This window comes from Cetorhinus maximus, chromosome 7, assembly GCF_964194155.1.
Source record: "Cetorhinus maximus chromosome 7, sCetMax3.hap1.1, whole genome shotgun sequence".
In the NCBI taxonomy this organism is placed as follows: Eukaryota; Metazoa; Chordata; class Chondrichthyes; order Lamniformes; family Cetorhinidae; genus Cetorhinus; species Cetorhinus maximus.
Window position 1 is genome coordinate 62,965,850 of NC_135885.1, and position 19,938 is coordinate 62,985,787.

The 19,938-nt window shown below is 41.1% G+C and overlaps 1 pseudogene; it reads left to right on the plus strand.

Moving 5' to 3' along the window:
* The window catches only part of LOC144682410 (uncharacterized), a 266,037-nt pseudogene that overhangs the window by 135,904 nt on the left and 110,195 nt on the right, over positions 1-19,938 (plus strand).

Below are 19,938 nucleotides of genomic sequence, written 5' to 3' on the forward strand. Positions count from 1 at the left end.
GGCATGTTAAACTGCAGTGTACTGCAGCCGTCTCAGTTTCAGTGATGCAAGCTGCAGCTCATTTGCATTTTTGCTGTTTTGAGATCTTGCTTCAGGCCTGTCTCAGCAGTGAATGTTGGGCTGCAGAAGGCAGCTTGTGGCTGCCAATATGAATGTGCCAGAATCAAGCTGCTTCACTAATCAGCTGTGCTGTGCCAAATAAAAAATCCTATCTGGACATGGTGCAGAAGAGATATTTTGAAAACAGTACACAGCAAGAAACAGATTTGTACAAAATCTATACTTGCCTGAAACTCAGTAATCTTCGAGAAATGTTAGTCTTTATTCAATGAGCTATTAGTGACCCCTATGGGCAGATTTACTGACTGTATTTCATTCTACTTTAGATTGAAAGAAAATTATGGGGAATATATATACATATTTTATAGTTTATTTTTACTGTTTCATGAAAATGTAAGGGCCGGATTAAACAAAGTGGTCAATGATTTAAATATTAGATTTCACAGATCAACAAATTGTAAAACATTTTAGTTTATTACTTATAATCCCACGGACATAGATTGCAACCTTAAAATAACTGTTGGTAATTCTACCAGTGAATTCTTCACCTATTCATATAACATTCCTCTGTGCGCTATGACATGCTTTAACCAATTTAAAAGAGCAAATGAAGGAATGTTCAATGAATGTGTTCAATGTTAATCTGCTGTTAACCATTAACAACTTAACTTAATTTCTGTTTCCTATTGTTCAGAATTTAGAAATATCAAACAGCAAAAACGTTATTCGCAAATAAAACAAATTTAATATGCAATTCTATTTTTCTTTCTCTATTGTTATTAAGCAGTGAAAATCTATGAGCAAGCCCTACTGGTGCCTTGAAGAAGATCAATAAATTATACAATACTTCTCCCCAATAATTATGACTGCTTGAAAACAATTTTGATGAACTAATGACCCAGACTGAAAAGTGATGGAGATAAATAGTTGATTTCATTTTCGTAAGTGTTTATTACTGGGAGACAGTTTATTATAGAGTATAGATAATACTGGGCAGGAATGACAATCATTAACGAATTTGACTTGATTAGTTAAGCTAATACTGCTGCAAATTTATTGCTCATGCGGGATTATAAGAGAACTAAATTTACAAAGAAAGCAGATGATGAGGATGGTTAATTGGAGGGTCTCACTAAGTGAGGATAAGTGGAATACTTTTACAACCAGTCATATATATATATATATATATATATAAAGAAGCCATGTGTGTCCTAAGAGTCAAAAGAATAGCACATGGTTAAAAAAAAACAAAATGGCTGTCTGGCCTTGCCTAAGACCATTACTCAAATGGAAGCATATTAATCATAAAATAAATAATACTGAAGAGGATAGGGTAGCTTTCAATCTCAGCTGTGGCAACAAAATCTGTTATGAGATTGGTTAACGGTGGAATGGAGTTTGATAGATGTTGTAGAGATATCAAGTTCCTTCAGCTTTGTAAGGTGTCATAGGCCATTAAGGAATGTATAGAGCCATTGATGGATTCTAAAGGGCTGATTTGAGTGGCCAAGATGCGGCTGATGTTTTAAATAGCTACTTTGTACCAGTCTCCACTGCTGCAGATGATGTTGAATTCCCGGTTCTGCAGCGTAGAGTTAGGCTAAAATTGAATGTGTAATAGTGGATGGCCCTTGCTAGAATTAGAGCCCTTAAAGCAAATTAGGCCATTGGATCTGATGGTATTTAGCCGAGAATGCCGTGAGGGCCTTGTTACGTCAATTACTGGCTCATATCTATGATAGCTTGGTGATGTTTGGGATCATTCCCGTAGAATGGAGAGAGTTATCTTTATTTTAAAACAGCAGTAAGTCTGAAATAGGAAGCTATAAGATAATTAGTTTATCCAATTAAAGGCAAGTTGGTGCACACTATTATTAGAAAGGAATAGAGGGTTATGAGGTTGGTAAGAGGTAATTAGAGTGGGGCAGTTTTTTGTGGAATATAAACACTAACATAGACCAATTGGGCTGAATGGCCTGTTTCTGTGCTGTAGGTTCTATGCGAGTCTATCTTTACACAGCAATTCTGTGATCACTAAGGGACAGCAGGGCTGTTAGGGAATTGCAGCATGACTTCAGGAAAGGGAAGCCCTGTCTCAATTACTTGATTGAATTTTTTGAGGTTATGCAGTAGCTGCATGATGACAGTCCAGTTGATGTTCTGACAAAAACTTGCCCAGTAAGGCTGCGTCTTATAGGATTAACAGATCGATGTTAAGTTGGTTAGTGAATTGGTTGCATTCTCTAATTTGAGACATCAACCCTGCATGGGGCCCAGGCACAAATGGATAAATATTGAGTCAGTTGCTCTTCAACATCTTTATTAATGATCTGGATGGAAGTGCTGGGGTGGGGGGTGGGGGAAGGGGGCGGAAGGAACAGGTGTGCAAATTTGCAGAAGATAGACACGTGTGAAAAGTAATACCTATCTTGAAAAATGTAGATTGTAGACAATTTAAATGTAATGAGAAAATTGGCCCATGTCTGGACAGCATTTTCCAAATATATACAAGTGCCGAATGATGCAAAGTAGGGGCAATTCCAGGAATGTACACAACATGCAGGGTTGCATGCTCAAGTATGCCAAGTGCCAAGGGATTAATATTCATGAAGGTCCATGACCAGTATCATGGGGCCTTTGGTAAAGTAAATAGGAATGCTAGGTAAAACAATTAGGTATCAAATTTGCTTTTCAATAAAACAATACTTTCCTTATTCTGTCTGCATCTAGAATCTGAATCCAGTTTTGGTTCCCTCACATGGTGAGAGATATCGAAGCCCTCAGAAAAAGTTCAGAGGAGGGCTACTCAATTGATCCCTAGTTTAAGGGCCCTTAATTATCAGGACAGGCTTAAAGAACTGAGGCTTTGTATTGTGGAATAGTAGAGACTTTGAGGGTTATGATTGAAGTCTTTATAATTATGAAGGGATTAGAATCTGTTCACTTGAAGAGGTTATTGAAACTAAATAGACAGAGAAGGATTAGGGGAGCATCAGTACATGTTACAAAAGCATAGAGTAAGGCAAGATGCAAGCAAAAAAACTTCTTTTTGCAGAGAGTTGTCAACCTCTGGAATAAATAAATGGGGTAACCGTGGATTTACTCCAAGGGTACAAAAGGGGAGGTGAATGAGTTGCTTTCAGTATTAGAAATCTTGAGTTTCAGAAGTTAGGTGGTTAATGGAGACTAGTGATATAGGTCACTATGGTTTCTTAGAACTTACTTGATCGCCTTCAAGATTGAAGAAGGAATTTCCCACAGATTTTTACCTAACTTGATAAATTGATCTAAAGACTGTAGGGTGAGGGGTGGGGGAGTTCAGGTTGGACGATGTGAGATGGTCAGACATGATAATCATTTCCTGTAATGTTTCATATGTTCATATAAACAATAGGAGATGATTCCTGAATTTGGTTTTCCTATTTAATAACTCACTGAAAGTCTTAATTTGATCTGGTTTATTCCTCAAATCAACAATTCAGGAAAGGGGCATGATTCTGAATAATTAAGACTGTTCGGCAACTTTTAAAACTTTTCTTTGTACAGGGCAATTCATTATAAGGGGCTAATTATATAATGGGAGACTGTGGAATACAGAATCTGTATGAGGACGACCTAATCATTCATGAGTAACAAAGCCACAGGTGAATGGTCAAGGATTCATCACAAGTGGAATAAACAATGCATTTTGTGGTCCGACATTGAACATTGTGTTTATGCATGCGGTTGAATTATGTTTATTTATCTATAATGAGCTACACGAGGTCACCTACCATAGATAGCCATCTGAAGTGTTCTCAATGGAAGTTCAACAACTTTCAGCCTCCCAGACAGAGGCTGCCAGGGGAATACTTTGTATGAGCACCAGGATAAGTAACTGAGTTACTGAGAAGCACCAAACTGTTTCTCAAGGGAATTTCTTCAGTGTTTCTGCTGATCATTAGATACAGGTCGAATTGTATTGTTTGGTTAATTGTTCTGAATTTGGTGTTAGTGTTTATAATGGTGTTGATGTTTATATTTATTGTAATGTGATGACTTGAATGGGCTGAATAGTTGCAACTGAACGCAGGTAGTAAGGACAGTGGGGTTAAGGTTTACAGAATTGTTGGTGAATTGAGGATAGATGGGTTGGTTCACCTGAAGAGATCTTGGGTGAGCTGTTGTTGCCAACTAGCTACAGACACTGATGATCACCACCACTGCTGCACTTCCACCTCTTCCTGTTCCTCCACATTCTCCTCTTTACGTTGCTGTTCCTCGTCCTGCTGCAATTCTTTTTGTCCAGGTGATGATAAGGCTTGGTACCACATTATCACAAAACTATGAAGTGGCAGGAGAAGTGATGCTTAAACAGAGAAACTGCCTGCTTAATGATGTTTCTCATAGTGGCCTGGCTCTCGTTATAGGCCAGCTTTGCAGTTGTGCCTGGGTTTCAACTAGATTCATGAGCCAAGTGTGAAGGGAATAGCCCTCGTAGCATAATAGCCATCCTATAGCTTGACCACCTGTTTGGAACAAAGGCAGCATGGAGGACCAGCGCAGAATGAATGCATGCATGTAGATGAGAAATAGGAAGGGGCCAAGGATGAATCCTTGGGGGACACCAGGGGGACACAGTGTGGAGAGGGAAGAGAAGTCATTGCACATGACACTTTGCCTATGATTAGATATATAAGAATGGAACCAGGTAAGAGCATAGAGAGCCATCCAGCAGGATGACCCTGGAAAGACTTTGGAGGAGGAACCTGTGTTCAACTGTATCATAGGCTGCAGGCAGGTTGAGAAGGATGAGGAGAATTAGTTTACCTTTGTGACCGTCACATAGGATATCATCTGTGCCTTTGATAAGAGCCATTTCTGTAAAGTGGCAAGGGTGGGAACATAATGGGAGGTATTTGAGCATGGAGTTCCCAGAAAGGTGGGCATGGATTTGGGATGTGACAGCATGGCTACCGGGAAATGGGAACAGATCTGCAAGAAGCATTGCCTATGGCCCTAAAGTAGTTGGGCATTGAGAGAGTGGAATCCTTCTCGATTCAGAAAGATACCAGAATGCTGATGGGAAGCAGGGAAGGTAATGTGGGAGCAGTGTATGGAACCTTGCACCCTGTGGACACCTGAAATGGCAGGTGAAACCTAGAACTGTATCACGTCCTGCTTTTCTCCATGGGGAAAGAGATGTAGGTGTTCCTTTTGGTGGAGAGAGCCTGAGTTATCTCCCTGATCCAGCAGTAAACTGGAAGATAATGCTGATCCCAGCTGCTGCAGCTTAAATGTGTTGGTTAACAGTTAGGTTCAGAATGACTGACAGTCACAAGGATTGCTGACCATTTCTTGGTTTGAGACTTGAGCTGTGTCTGCAGCAGATGACAGAGCTCAGTAATGGCCTCTTTAGATAACCTAACGCACCTGCTGCTCGGATAGGAGAAATTCTGCCCCACTGTGGGTACAGCCTCCTGCAGTGCATTCAACCTTCTCTACTCCCAGCTTCTACTGCTCTCTTTCCAATTCTTCATTGTTCCCCCTCATCCTGAGGTGCCCCAGATGCTGCCCTACCGACTAACCATGATGGCAGTAAAACTGTTTTGAAGAAAGCCAAAAACAGTGCAGTGGCGCCAAAAAACTTCTCAGAAATCAGAATTCAATTTTATGACAGAAAGAAGGCCAAAAGATTTTCAGAAATCAACCAGCAGCCTAAAAATACAAAAGAGCAACTAACCTGCCATTTAAAAAACACTGCTGAAGGGTTTTTCTCCCTGTTGTGTTGTTGAATATAGGGCACTTTATCTATCTATTTTGATCATTGTTTACTATATTTCTGGTCCTTTCCATGGATGCCCACAGACCAGCCTGATCCAATATGGCAAGCAGCAGGCCTCTTGGTGCACAAAGGTCATGGGTATGCCACCCAACGCTTTGAATGCTTTGGCACTCCTTTTGTGCCTGAAAAATGGTTTGTCAACAACAAATTTCGAAGCCACTATGCTTAATGTGGAAAATGAGATTGAGGCACATTGTTGCAGTATAATAGAGAACTTCATTGGACCGCTCACAACCTTGGTGCCCTGCTATGATCTTCTCACCTTTCTTCTCTCTCCCTCAGGATCAAGGATGATTTGTTTCCATTCCGGGTCAATGAGATCTGTGATGGCTGATAAGCTGCTAAGTCCAATGCGTGATCTACATACTCTGCCAAATGCAGGGCAGATGGTGCTTGAAGGGTCAGGTGGATGAGGTGTTTGGAAGTTTGTGTGCTCTCTGATGCCTCAGCTTTGTCTCTGCATGTTCCTGACAAAGTCCCTTGATGTGCTTGGTGTCTTCCCAAATGGACCTCCTCCATTTTAGCCGGTCATAAGCCAGGGGCTCCCATGTGTTGGTGGGGACGTTTGATCTCTTCAGGTATTCACCAATGCTCCTTAGACAGCACCTTCCAAATCCACAACCACTACTATCTAGAAGGACAAAGGCAGCAGATAGACGGGAACACCACCACCTGGAAGTTCCCCTCCAAGCCACTCACCATCCTGACTTGGAAACATATTGCCGTTCCTTCACTGTCACTTGGTCAAAACCCTGGAACTCCCTTCCTAACAGCACTATGGGTGTACCTACACTATATGGACTGCAGTGGTTCAAGAAGGCAGCTCACCACCACCTTCTTAAGGGCAACTAGGGATGGGCAATAAATGCTGGCCCAGCCAGCGAAGCGCACATCCTGTGAATGAATAAAAAAAACCTCGCTTTGAGGACATCCTTAAAGCATTTCCACTCTCCTCCTGCGAGTCTTCAGCCATGGCTGAATTAAAAGTATAGCAGTTGCTTCAGGAGTCTGGTGTCAGGCATACGAATGACATGCATCGCTCAGCAGAGCTGGTTTTGCGTGATTAGTGCCTCAATGCTGGGCAGATTGTCTTGGGAGAGTGCACTGCTATTGGACCACCTTTCTTTCCACTGGATTTGGAGAACCTTGCATAGGCACTGCTGGTGGTATTTCTCCAGTGCTTTGAGGTGCCTGGTGTAGGTTGCCCAAGTTTCCAAAGCATATAGGAGGCCGGGGATCACTGCTACCTTGTAAACCATGGCCTTAGTTTTGGGTTTAAGACCCCAGACCTCAAATACTCTATCTCAGTTGGCCAAAGACTGAGTTGGCACATTGGAGGCGATGATGAATTTCATTGCCCACAACTGCCTTCCTTGAGAGGTGGCTTCCGAGATATGTCGACTGGCACAGACAAAATGGGTCGAATGGCCTCCTTCCATGCTGTAAACATCTATATAGGGAATGGTCCACATTTTTCAGGATTTTGCCATTAATCTTAACTGACTGTGATGGGGGTGTCATTTGTGTGCTATGGGGCCTGGTTGGAAAAGAACCTTCGTTTCTGGGTGTTTAGTGAAAGGCCCAATTTCTCACATGCTTTGGAGAAAGAGTCAACACTGACCTGGACCTCAGTTTATGAGTGAGCACACACAAAGGTGTCATCTGCATACTGAAGCTCAATGACTGAGTTGGAGTGATTTTGGATTTGGATGGAAGGCAGCGAAGGTTAAATGGTTTCCCACCTGTTGATCATCTCAATGCATGTGGGCAGTTTTCAGGGGGTGAGATACAATACTGCAGCGAGAAAAATAGAGAAGAGAGTTGGCGCAATGTCATCACCGGGAAAGGCTTTGTGGTGGTTCTGTTGGTGAGGATCACAACTTGCATGTCACTGTGGAGTAGACGGAGGATGGTGACAAATTTCTGAAGGCAGACAAATTTGAGGAGGATACTCCATAAGCCTTCATGATTGACAGGGTCAAAGGCTTTTGAGAGGTGAGTTGCTAAGTTGGTGCTGTTCCCTGAATTTTTCTTGGATTTGTCACATAGTGGAGATCATGTCTGCGGTGCCTCTAAATGGACGAAAACACCACTATGACTTGGGAAGGTGCTCTTCGGTCACTGGGAGGAGGCGATTGAGGAGGATCCTTGCAATGATCTTCCCTGTGGCAGACAGCAGGGAGACTCCATGTGGTTACCACAATTGGATTTGTCTCCCTTATTGAATAAAGTCGCAATCACAATGTTCCATGATCCCCTGGTATGTACTCTTCTTCCCAGATAAGGAATAAAAGGCTGTGCAGCTGCACCAGGACTGTACCCTTGCTGTATTTCAGAAGGGATTCCAGCTGCTCCAGAGGTTTTTTTGCTTTTCAGCTGTTGTATGGCATCTTCAATTTCACTCTAGACCGGACGTGCTAAGAGTGAGTCAGATGGGGTATTGAGGAATCAAGTTGGGGGTGTTCTAGTTGAAGGCAGAATCTCGGTTGAGGAGCTCTTCAAACTGTTCTGTCCAGCGAGCATTGACTGCCTCCCTGGCCTTGACGAGCTCAATGCTTGGCTCTCAGCATGGTGGACAGCAAGTGTTTTGGCCATAGATTTTCTTCATGTCACTGAAGAAACTGCACTTGTTGCTTGTGTCCGCATGTTGTTGGATTTCTTGCTCTATTTCTACCCACTTTTATTTCTTCACGTCATGGGTTTTATGCTGTACTAATGCCCTCAGGCACATGTAGGACTGCTGCTTTTCTCGTGAGGTGTGGTGAATTTCTACTCTGCGAAACTTTGTACTTATACTCGCATAGCTCCTGTATCGCTTGGTTGTTTTTGTCAAACTAGTCACAGTGTTTCCTGGTACAAAATCAACAACCTTGGTGCATTGTTTGATCCTGATATGAACTTTTGACCACGTATTCACTCCATCACCAAGCCTGCCCGCTTCCGCCAGGGTAACATTGCCTGAGTGGGCATGGGCTGCTGAAACATTCATCCATGCCTCAGGCAGCTCAAAAATCAACTGTTCCAATGCTGTCTTGGCCAAGTTCCCATTCTCCACCCTACAGAATCTTGAACTCATCTAAATCTTTGCTGCCTGTTTTTGAGATTTCACAAATTCCCATTCACCCATCACCCCTGTGCTCACTGATCTACATTAGCTCCTGGTCTGGCAATGCCTCCATTCTAAATTCAATTCTAAATTTCCTCCATTCAAATCCCTCCATGGTTTTGTCCCTCCTTCTCTCTGAAACCTTCTCTTGCCCTACAACCCTAGGAGTTATTAGTGCTCCTCCAAGTCTGGCCTCTTAGGCATCTTGATTTTAATTGCTCCACCATTGGTGGTCATGCCTTCAACTGCCTCAGCTTTAAACACTGGAATTCCCTTCATAAACTTCTCTGCCTCTCTCTATCTCTCTCCTCCTTTAAGACACTCCTTTAACCTACATCTGTGACCAAACTTTTGATTACCTGTCCTACTAGCTCATTATGTGGCTTAGATATCTTTTTTATTGCTAAGCCCCCCTCCCCACAACCCACCCACCTTGTGAAGTGCCTATGTGCCCTTGAAGTTTATTATGTTAAAAGTGTTTTATAATTGCAATTTGTTGGTGGTGTAGTTGCACTGTAATGATGAGGAAATGGTTGCTGCTGAATTGGGAGATGAAGATGGAAAGTGTTCCATTTTCCAGCGTTTTTATCCAGTTTAAGGAAAAATTTGTACAAACAATGTTGTCTGATATTTTGCCATAAACTGCCAGGTCATTTCATATCCTGTGTTTGTTTTCAGACTTGCCTAATCAAGAAGAACCTTGCCACATGACAAGCTCAAAAGTCATTGACAGATGCTTAAAAAAATGCTCAGTAAAAGGAAGACACAGTCTCAATGTCATTGGGTGCGTGCTTGGTTGCTTAGCAACAAACTAGGCATCATCTCAACATCTGCAAGTTCAAAACAGTTCCATCCATTTAGCATGGAAGAGGTGGTAGTGGAAGATGATTTAAATGCACCAAGAAAAATAAATTTCTTGACTGAGGAAGGAACAGAATTACAGTTGGTAAAAATATTGTAATATTTGTTGTGACATGCTTGTGTTGTTTAAATATGTCGTCTTTGAATATATGTTAGGAAGCACAGAGGCAACAGTCATCAACAGGAAAGAACTTCCTGATCAAATACAAAGGGAATGCTTATTGCTTTGCAAATTATTTTCTCTCTACTTTTGAATTAGGTTTCTAGCACCACGTGCCATCAATGGCTGAGATGACAGACTGGAGGTCCAGCCCAGGTGTCTGAAACCATCCGGTGAGAGATGCACAAAAAAGAATAACTTACTAATTATCTTTCTCTCTGGCCTGTGCTTGGTGTTTCCTTCATTTTAATGGGTGTGCAGACTGACGTAACAGGTGCCAATGCTAAAGCTCTTCCGGTCAGTGGCAATGCCATGGCACTCACCGCTAACTGCAGTAAAAAGTACGGCCTTGCCTTTTATCATCCTTCCAGCCGGGATTTCCTGAGAGCGAAGAGCGAGCCATGGTCGCAGGAATCCATGAACAGGGCTGGTGAGGAGAAGGAACAGTGAGGCCTCTCTTGATTTCATCAGCTCAATTAAGTCTCCTTACAGAATCCAGACCTCCTGGTAAGAAAAGCACGAGTAATTGTGTGATCTGCTGAAAAATCCATCTCTTTGAGGGAGTCCTGCAACAACTCTGACATCAGACTCTGGCTATTTGAATCTACCTAGGCTACTCCATCAGGAGTGAAAACATCTTCTTCAACTGACCCGCCATGTGCATCTTCCTAAGACAAGCCAAAACTGATTTATGAACTGTTCCTTTGTTTGTAATCAGTAAAAGTGCACCATCTTCTTGAACTGTATCTTTTCTGAGTGTGTGTGTGTGTGTGTGTATTTGAGTGAGTGATGTAGCATTTACACTTTCAGGATGAATGCGTGAATAAATAATCCTCTTTATTTAAACATACAAAAGCTTGCTGCTGGTTATTTCACTTGAGCATACACTCCTTTAACCAAAAACACTGATCACAGACTTAGGTTGTTAAGGTTGTCCTATGATGTCAGGCTGAGTAAATTGGGCCCATATTCTCTGGGGTTTAGAAGAATGAGAGGTGATCTCATTGAAATATACAACATTCTGAAGGGGCTTCATAGAATAGAATCTGAGAGATTGTTTCCATTGGCTGGGGAGTCTAAAACATTGGGGCACAGTCTCACGATAAGGGGCCAATCATTTAGAACTGAGCTGAGGACAAATGGTGTTAGTGTACATGAAGTGGGAGGAAATCTACTGTTTACAGAGAAATTACAGTCTTGTAAATATTGTATAAGATTGACCAATTAATGGTGACATATAATACTAAATGGAAAAATATATGTTTATATACGTTTAAAACATATTAGCCTTGAGTTTCTTTGTGATTTCTGGCCTAACAACAGTATAAGAACAGAGTCGCTCCAGGGTTTGCGAAGAGATTTGCATGTAAGTGACGTGCCAGTTTTACACTGGAACTTCACTACATGTGAATTTCCCCCGCCACTTGAGCTGTTCCCAAGTTACATCATAATCCTACATTGTTCGTTAACATAGCTTTACCCGGTCCATACAGAAGACTAGAGAACTCAGGTTGCTTGCATTTACACCAGTCTTGAACAGAAGTGTGCACTCAAAAAATAAAGGTGCAAAATGGCCCCACCTAATGCAGATTCCATGTAGCTGAGAATTTTCAGCCGTGGATTAGGCCCCAAACTTTTCCTGGGGTTTGTTTATTTGATTTTTGAATTTTTCTCATTAGGACCTGCACTGTATTTTATATATCTTTGAATATTTTATTGTGGCATCAGATCTCTGACCTTAAAACTGGACAAACTTCCACAAATACAATTTTACTTCAATTTATAGCAATTCTTAACATGCCAAATGATGATTTGGTGCCTTCAAATGGATGTTTCCAGCATACAAAAGTTAAAGCAGGAAGCTAGCGTGCTATTCCAGACCCCTAATAGTTGTGCTAAATTTGAGCTAGCCTTTCATCAGTTTTTACAAAGAGCTAAAATCTGCAGAAAATTTCTGATGGCAATAATAGTGCAAATACTGTAATGCCAGGGTAAATCATCTGGGGAAACACATTTAACAAAAATCAATTTGCAGCACAGAGAATGAATTTTAAAAACTGAATCATTTTAAGATAATAGATGTTTTTTTTTAAAGAGATCCTTGTCCCCTTATATTTTCAGTACATCACAGTTTTTGATAAATGTGAACAATATAATTCAACAAAATGAAATATAATGGCATATTTGCATGCAGGTGATTCTTTAAGCAAATAGAATTTTAAAAAAAACTGTCTTTTTTCCTCTCCAGATGGGAAAAGCTCAGAAAATGAAGAATCTGAAATTGTTGATGATGAAAGAGCTAATAACTTGAATAGTGAGCAGATAATAACTGTGATGGTGCAGGTCCCTGCGTACGTATACCACCCTGCCTCTGGCAGTAATCCTGGCTTTAGGGATCTGAAATTTCCTAAAGATGTATTAGTGTCTCATACACATGTGCTCTTGTGCACTCTTAATCCCTTTCACCAGCTTCTTAGCTAGTTTCTTTGTATTTAAATTTTTTCCCTCTGACCAGCTAAATCCCTTTGGACAAAGTGACAGGAGCTTTTCAGCACTCAGGGCTGGGTGACAGCTGGTGTGGAGTTTCTAAAAGACTGCAAAGTGTTCCTTGCTAGCTGTCTTCAAGAACGGTGTCAGCCACCAGCTGAGCGATTTGTTAGTTTCTCCCCTCAGGCGGCAGTCAATCGAAGAGACTCACATCACACTCTGAAGTATGATCATGGTTGTCCATACAGATATATTAAAAAAAACCTTTAAAAAAAGGATGAGATTTCAGCAATTTACAATCCAATATATAAATTAATTTAAAGAAATATAATTTGACTGAAAATGGACTCCCGATTTACTAATCTTAAATGATAATTTATTTTCTTCATCCATTTAGCTTTAAAGCATAATAAAGATTTGCTCCATATAGCCCAAATGTTATAAGGGAAAGATGTGCTTTTAACTTCTGATGTCTCACTGAGTTTGCTCAGTGAGCAGCAAAGCCTTTTGGACCAAAATGGGCCAAGATTCAGAATTCAGTCTGTGCTGATTAAATTGTTCCCAGCAGAACAGTAGCGTGGTGCCACAATTGATCTTAATGTTCCTGAGCTATATACTCTATAAAAGCCTGAAGGTGAATTATGGACAACTAGGTAAAGTAGTGGTGAGGGACTGGTGCTCCAGAAATTGTACACTTGTGAGGAATCAATACCTATACGAGAGGACAAGAGAGAAAATTGATAAGAGAAATAGAAAACATGCATGGATTGAGTACAAATCTTAAAACTGTCCCATGCTCAGAAGCATTCAATTCTGCCATTTTGATTTTTATACAATTTTAACAATTTAAATATTCAAATTCTAGACAGCATCCAGTCAACTATGGTCAACTGGAAGTTTTTAGTTTATACCAGAAACAAAAATCCTGTGAAGCACCAAGGAATTTATTTTATGCCAGAAAATCATTACTTTTAAGCAACTAAATTCAAATTAAACATTTAACCCGTGAATCGTTGTTAGACTGTCATTTACTTATCTTTGCCACAATTTGACTGCTCGCTAGTGACAGTTTCTCATTTGCATTTTTAACAAAATAAAAGGTAAAACCTCAAATCACTGTCAGCACAGACTGCTCAGCAAACCCTGGACAGTTAATGTTGAATGGGACAGTTGTAAGAGGTTGGAAACAAGCCAGAGAAATCAATGTATTTTCCTCATTTCCACATCTGTACTACAATGTAAGCCCTTGGAAACCCTCTGTTTCCAAGTGTTGCAGATGATTTTTTTTGCTGTACCTGACCAAGATATAGTAAATAATTTGTAGCAAAGTCAGTTGTGCATATTACCACGGCGGTGCACATACTGGGTTTCTTTAACCTTTCTGAAGGCTCTGAATTCAATCAGCTGAGCTCACAGTAACTAAACATTTCCAGAGCTGTATTTTACTAGGCTGTGTTTAAATTCTCCAAGTTTTCCAGGTAAAACTGCTGCCTGATTTTCAGCAATTTTCATGTGACAGCAATGCTAAATGTAACAAGATGAGCTAGGAAAGCAAGGTGATCTCAGACATTTTTAATTGAGAACAAGCGATGGTATTTAATGACAAAAAAAAACGGTGGGCTATAGATTCCAAAACAAAGGCACTGTTCTGATCTAGCTGTGTAGTAGGCTAAACATAATTAATCAATTATGATGCATGGAAGCTGGGGCATGGTACAATCTTGTAGTAAAGGGACTGTGAAATCGATGAAGTCCTATGTTACCACATTAAGTTGTCTTCTTATTTCTAATTACATTCTGCACAAAAGAACACTAAGTTGAAAAAGACCTTTGAGCACATCAAGCTCACTTCTTCCATAAACTACATGCAGTCCTCTGGCCCGAAATGGTGAAACTGTCAGTGCTTGCTGGCATCGTTGTATAAAAATAACCGCAACTTCTGGCCTCTGCATATGCGCAGTTAAATGTGGAGATCCAAAAATTATTATCAGTGGCATCATGCTCCCCTACAGTGTATGGTGTTACCACCTTGACCCTAGCAATTAAAGAACGGAAGACTTGCATTTATATGGCACTCTTCATGAATACCCAACATCTCAAAGAGCTTTACAATCAATGAAGTACTTTTTAGAGTGTAGTCACTATTGTAATGTAAGAAACATGGCAGCCAATATGTGCTCAGCAAGCTCCCACAAATAGCAATGTGATAATGACCAGATAGTCTGTTTTTGTGATGTTGATTGAGGGATAAATATTGGCCAGGACACTGGGGACAACTCTCATGCTCTTCTTCGAAATAGTGCCAAGGGATCTTTTACATCAATCTGAGTAGGCAGATGGGGCCTCAGTTTAATTTGGGGTCTCATCCAAAAGACAGCACCTTCAACACTGAAGTACTCCCTCAGTCATACAATGCAGTGTCAGAGGTGAAAGTGCCACCATCTGAACCAAAGCTGTCACTTAACATGGGATTATTTATCTGATGTGAACTTTAATATTTTATGGACTATTCTTTTTGTAAAAAGCAATAAAAATGTTAAATTCTGTTTGATAAGGAGTAACTGAGTTTTAACAAAGTACTTAAGTCATAAAATTTCATGATTTTTAAATAAAAATACTTTTATTTTAACTTTTGAAGTTTGCTTATGACATTTAAACTTCCCTCTTAATCCAAAATATATGCCTAAATCTTTATTTCACTTTCTGCACAATGATTAAAATGTCTATTATATTCCATGCTTTTTACTGACAACTTCGCTGTCTGTGATAATTCTTCAAGCTGATTGGCTGATCAGCCTGCCTGCAGCTTGCCACTTTGGATGCTGAGGAACCCCTATAAATTATGCCAACTCCAAAGCTTCCTAACATAGGGAAAATATCTACTTTAGGGCGGACTAAGACCCAGATTTTTGCTCCGGTCAGGTACACAGAGATGGGAGAATTTCTGGCTCTGCAAATCCAACCTTTAAAAATGGCTGGCCACAGGTCAAATTTTTGTTCTAAGGTGGGGCTGGGTTAGAAGTCAGACCCGCCATCTCCCGGAACGAATGCAGAGGCTGCTGGGTTAGGAGGCGGGCTGTGTTGAAGGCCTGCCTTTGTGCTGTGGCACTGTGTTGGATTAAGTTAAAAAAACAAAAACAGCCCTCCAGCACTCACCCCTCACTCCTTCACACCCTACACACTCCCATGCCCTATTCATGCCAACCTATGCCACCTCATGTCCCCAACCATGCCCATGACCCCCATACCCATTATGCCAACTTAGTGCTAACTCACGCCAACCCATGCCCCCACCCACCATCCTTTACCCTTACCCCCTCCATGCCAACTCAGCTATTAACCTTTGACAGTTCCTTGACAGTTATTCAACAGCTTGACAGTTCCAATGATTTTATGCACTTTTTACACAAACTCATGTTTACTTTTAACAATCCAAAAGGATGCCTTAACTCTCCCAAAGGGTGTCTTACCCATTCAAAAGATGTCTTACTTTCCCAAAGGTGTCCCAGGACCAGATCCAAAGGGGTATCTTACCTCTCCAAAGATACCCTGGCTATCCAAACAAATCCATCAAGTTCAAACCTCCTCTTACTTGGTCTAATCTGCACACTCTGGGTTCCACACTCCTGGGTTACAAAATCCCATTTTAGTGGAGGCAGCAGGTGATTTACATGGCCAGCTACCTCTGTAAACTGTGCATGAGCGATTCCTGGCCCAACTCCACTCCCGTTCCTGTGATAATGAGACAGGTTGTGTTTGGGGGCAGCACTTAGAATTTCTGGCCATTTCTGGGATTTTTGCCATGACGGAGAGGCTCTCCATCATGATGGAAATCTGGGCCTAAGGCTTTGTGAGTAGTTTTTTTTAAGGTGAGTGGCAAGCATCACCCCTTCATTGCTGACTGCAAAATCCAGGCCATTGTAATTTCAGAGTAGATTCTATTTGCCAAATGCAAAACTGAACATATGAAAGGTTGGGGAGCTTAGAATTATGACCACAGCCATTGGTGAGTAAACCAAATCTCAGAGGGAAACTTGGCTTATACCTTTTTTGTATTCTGAAAACAAGAAGAAAACATACTGATCTCAGCAGCAAGAAGTCCAGTGACACTTTTGGGGTTTTAAAAATTAAAAGGAAAAGTTTTGTTTACGAGAGGGAAAGAAAACTTAAGCACACAAGATTACAGTTACAGCTTCCAGGCAATACTCCCTTATAGATGTTTAACTATAAAAATCCAATAATATTACCCAAGGCAAACAGCTGTAACTTTAATAAAGGCATTCCACATGACCTCTTAAACTCTCTCACAATCTGCTGTGGAAATCCAAGACTTCAGAACAAGAATGCTTTCTTGAATGCCCAAGGCTTTTCTGCCTTGACTGGATGTTTGATTAAAAGCGCATCTTCTCCCAGTCTAGAGCTGTTTCCAGGAGATCTTCCTCACATAGCCAACAGCCAACCCCTAAGTTCTCCACAGTAACTCTAAAATACATTTTCCCCCTTTTCATCTCAGGTTCCATTGTTCTCACATCTCTTTGAAACTCAAATCCTTCTAAATATAAAACCTTTCATGTTTTTATTTTGTCACTGTTTTTGGGTCAAAGAAATGTAATATACCCCTTTCTGTTCACCCATGAAACTCCTGTAAGATATAAACATGTTTCTTGACACCTTTGATTTTCCCTTTGATATTGAAACCAACTCTCAACTTATCTAAAATGCAAATGTTAGATCCAACCTATTTACCTGTATCTCAAACCCACCATAATATCTTATTACAAACACGCAAACCTAATGCCTCTATCCTTTCATGCCTTAAACCTCCCAGACAACCTGTCTCTGGTAACAGTATCCCCAGCTTAATTAAATTATTTACACACACACACACAACCTTCTTCACAGAATAATACAACATTCCCCAAAATATTTTTAAAAATACATCCATTCTCACAATAGGCTTAAACATTGCTTCGGTTCTAATACTTAGTTTATTGTTTTGAAAATTCAACAATTTAAATAAATGTATGAATTAATGTACCTATATCATAATTAATAAGATTAAGGTCCACTTATGGTAGCGGTCTTGGCTCTGAGACAGAAGATCGTGGAAGTCAGTTTAACTTTTGGCAATAGTGTAGATGGGGTGGTATCGGATCATCCGCCATATACACACCACTCTTGTTTTCAAACTCCATTTCAAGAGCTAAATACATAACATAGGGTAACAATTCAATGATGTATTGAGGAAGTGCTGCTTTGTTCGTACAGTTGTCATTCCGATGAGACATTAAAACAAGGCCCCATCTGGCTGTTAAGGTACATGTAAAAGATACTATGCCCTCATTGGAGGAAAAGCAGAGGCATTTCCTGGTTTTCTGGCCACATTTATCTCTCAATCAACAGCATGAGAAATAGATTAAATGATCATTGCTGTCTGTGGGACAATGTTGTTCACAAATTGACTGCTGAATCTGCTCACAAAACAGCAGTGAGTACAGTTAAAAAGTAATTCATTGGCTGTAAAGTGGTTTGAGATATCCTGAGGACCTGAAAGGCTTTGTGCTTTTAAGGGGCTAAAATATAAATATGAAGGTAAATGCTACATGAGAGGGGTGCAAGAGGTGTTTGGCACTCCAAGGAATGGTCACCACAAGACAGAATTGCATCATGTTACAGAAACACCAATCGCAGTTCTATGGCACCCATGATGTAGAACCATGTCCTAAGATTATTCACAGAGATGTAACCTGGCTCAAATTGACACCAAGCCAACAAAAGAGATATTAAGAAGTGGGACTAAAAGCTTGGTCAAAGATATAGGTTTTAAGGTGGGTCCTAAAGGACAAGAAACAAGTGGACAAGAGGGGAGGGTTAGGGTGGGAATTCCAAAGCTTAGGGCCAAGACAACTGAAGGCAAGATCACTGACAGCTGCAAAACCCCTTTCTATATAAGGTTATAGCATTGTGAAAACATGTAACTACACTGAAATTACAGTGTAACAGGGGTTTGTAACTTAAGATGTAGGTATGCCTAATATTCATTCAAATAGGATGAAAAAAAACCTAAATGCACAACAGGCTGAAACAGATTACAAGTGATGAAGGTACAACATTTATCTCCAGGGGAGCCTGGGGTATGTTCCCACTCAAAAAGAAAGACTTGAATTTATATAGCGCTTTTCATGACCATCGGACGTCTCTAAGCGCTTTACAGCCAATGAAGTACATTTTGAAATGTAGTCACTGCTGTAATATAGGAAACACAGCAACAAATATGCACACAGCAAACTCTCACAAACAGCAATATGATAATGACCAGCTAATCTTTTTTGGGATATTGATTGAGAGATAAACATTGGCCAAGACACTAGGGATAATTCTCCCGCTCATCTTTGAAATAACGCCACGGGATCTTTTACGTGCACCCAAGCAGGCCTCAGTTTAACATCTCATCCAAAAGACAGCACGTCCAACAATACAGAATTCCAGGGAGATGTCAAACTTGATTTTTGTGCTCACATCCTGGGGAAGAATCTTCTGTTTGGCGAGCGGGGGGGCAGGGTCCGCTTGCTGACCCGTAAAATGATGTGGGGTGATGTCAGGCGTACGTCCCGGCGTCACCCTGCGTCATTTAGATTTCCAGTTTGTCAGAACTGTCAAAGGCCTATCAAGGCCATTAAAAAAGTAATTAAGATGATTAATGGACCTGCCCGTCCAACCTTAGGCTGGCGGGCAGGCCAGGAGCCCAGACGGGCTTCTGAAAAAACATGAAACCTCATCCACGGGCGGGATGAGGTTTCATGAGGGTATTAAAATTTTTATAAAATGTTTAAATGAAAGAAATTGACATGTCTCAGCTCATGTGACAGTGGCACATGAATGGACATGTCAGTAATTTTTTTCCCCTTCTTTATTGAACCTTTGAAACCTGAGCCAATCTCCCTGAGGCAGCACTTTGCCTCAGGGAGATCTGCGCGCTCTTTCATGTGCATGCGCGAAAGAGCGCACTCCCGGCTCAGGGAACTCCCCCCCCCCTGCCTGCACAGGGAGCGCATGGCGTTTCCTGACCGACGTCATGTTGGGCAGGCCTTTATTGGCCCGCCCACATAAAATGGCAGCGCGCCACCAGCCAGGGGCGCCAATCAGGAACCCGCCCACTCGCGTCTGCTCCCACACAACCCCTCCGACGGGGTAAGATCCTACCCCTGGAGTGGGACTTGAACCCAAAACCTTATGATTCAGGGACAAGACTACTACCAACTGGGCCATGGTTGACACATGAAAAAAAAATTGACACTTGACTATTGGTCTTTTTACCATCACTTGAAACACACAATGGACATGGGAATTGCATTTCTTTTGATCAGGCAATAGTTGAATTTTATTATTTTCTTTTTTTAAAGTCTTTTTTTCTCCCACCAGTAGCAGTTAATCTACTAC